Raw genomic sequence first — 2,482 nt, 5'->3', positions numbered from 1 at the left:
CTATTAGGCTAATTACACCTACTCTAAGCCCCCTAATAAAATAAAAAAGCCCCCCAAAATAATAAAGGTCCCTACCCTATTCTAAATTAAAAAGTAACCAGCTCTTTTACCAGCCCTTAAAAGGGCTTTTTGCGGGGCATGCCCCAAAGTAATCAGCTCTTTTGCCTGTAAAAAAAAATACAACCCCCCCAACATTAAAACCCACCACCCACATACCCCTACTCTAACCCAAACCCCCTTAAATAAACCTAACACTACCCCCCTGAAGATCTCCCTACCTTGAGTCATCTTCACCCAGCCGGGCCAAAGTCTTCATCCGATGGGGCAGAAGAGGACATCCAGACCGGCAGAAGTCTTCATCCTATCCGGGCAGAAGAGGACATTCGGACTGGCAGACATCTTCATCCAAGCGGCATCTTCTATTCTCATCCATCCAACGAGGATCAGCTCCGGCGCGGAACATCCTTCTTCCCCGACGACTACCCGATGAATGAAGGTTCCTTTAAGTGACATCATCCAAGATGGCGTCCCTCGAATTCTGATTGGCTGATAGGATTCTATCAGCCAATCGGAATTAAGGTAGGAAAAATCTGATTGGCTGATTGAATCAGCCAATCAGATTCAAGTTCAATCCGATTGGCTGATCCAATCATCCAATCAGATTGAGCTCGCATTCTATTGGCTGTTCCGATCAGCCAATAGAATGCAAGCTCAATCTGATTGGCTGATTCAATCAGCCAATCATATTTTTCCTACCTTAATTCCGATTGGCTGATAGAATCCTATCAGCCAATCGGAATTTGAGGGACGCCATCTTAGATGACGTCACTTAAAGGAACCTTCATTCGTCGGGTAGTCGTCGGGGAAGAAGGATGTTCTGCTCCGGAGGTCTTGAAGATGGAGCCGCTCCTCGTCGGATGGATGAAGATAGAAGATGCCACTTGGATGAAGATGTCTGCCGGTCCGGATGTCCTCTTCTGCCCGGATAGGATGAAGACTTCTGCCGGTCTGGATGTCCTCTTCTGCCCCATCGAATGAAAACTTCGGCCCGACTGGGTGAAGATGACTCAAGGTAGGGAGATCTTCAGGGGGGTAGTGTTAGGTTTATTTAAGGGGGGTTTGGGTTAGAGTAGGGGTATGTGGGTGGTGGGTTTTAATGTTGGGGGGGTTGTATTTTTTTTACAGGCAAAAGAGCTGATTACTTTGGGGCATGCCCCGCAAAAAGCCCTTTTAAGGGCTGGTAAAAGAGCTGGTTACTTTTTAATTTAGAATAGGGTAAGGACCTTTATTATTTTGGGGGGCTTTTTTATTTTATTAGGGGGCTTAGAGTAGGTGTAATTAGCCTAATATTCTTGTAATCTTTTTTTATTTTTTGTAATTTAGTGTTTTATTTTTTTTGCAATTTAGTTTAGTTTATTTAATTGTATGTAATTGTAGGTAATTTATTTAATTAATTTTTTGATAGTGTAGTGTTAGGTTTAATTGCAACTTAGGTTAGGATTTATTTTACAGGTAATTTTGTAATTATTTTAACTAGGTAGCTATTAAATAGTAAATAAATATTTAATTGCTATTGTACCTAGTTAAAATAAATACAAAGTTGCCTGTAAAATAAATATAAATCCTAAAATAGCTACAATATAATTATTTGTTATATTGTAGCTATATTAGGGTTTATTTTACAGGTAAGTATTTAGTTTTAAATAGGAATACTTTAGTTAATAAGATTTAATTTATTTTGTTAGATTAAAATTATATTTAATTTAGGGGGGTGTTAGGGTTAGGGTTAGACTTAGCTGTAGGGGTTAATACGTTTATTAGAGTAGCGGCGAGGTCTGGTCGGCAGATTAGGGGTTAATACTTGAAGTTAGGTGGCGGCGACAATGGGGGGGGCAGATTAGGGGTTAATACTATTTATTATAGGGTTTGCGAGGCAGGAGTGCGGCGGTTTAGGAGTTAATACATTTATTTTAGTGGCGGCGAGTTCCGGTCGGCAGATTAGGGGTTAATACTTGTAGTTAGGTGGTGGCAATGTTGGGGGGGGGGGCAGAGTAGGGGTTAATAAATATTATGTAGGTGTCGGCGATGTTGGGGGCAGCAGATTAGGGGTTCATAGGGATAATGAAGGTGGCGGCGATGTGCGGTTGGCAGATTAGGGGTTAAAAATATTTATTATAGTGGCGGCGTTGTGGGGGGACCTCGGTTTAGGGGTACATAGGTAGTTTATGGATGTTAGTGTACTTTATAGCACAGTAGTTAAGAGCTTTATAAACCGGTGTTAGCCCAGAAAGCTCTTAACTACAGACTTTTTTTGGCGTTAGGAGTCTTGTCGGTAGAGGGTCTACCGTTCACTTCAGCCAAAACTCTAAATACCAGCATTAGGAAGATCCCATTGAAAAGATAGGATACGCAATTGGCGTAAGGGGATCTGCGGTATGGAAAAGTCGTGGCTTGAAAGTGAGGGTTAGACCCTATCCTGTCT

This window comes from Bombina bombina, chromosome 5, assembly GCF_027579735.1.
Source record: "Bombina bombina isolate aBomBom1 chromosome 5, aBomBom1.pri, whole genome shotgun sequence".
NCBI classification, from domain to species: Eukaryota; Metazoa; Chordata; class Amphibia; order Anura; family Bombinatoridae; genus Bombina; species Bombina bombina.
The sequence above is the reverse complement of the archived record's forward strand: the minus strand, read 5'-3'. Positions refer to the sequence as shown.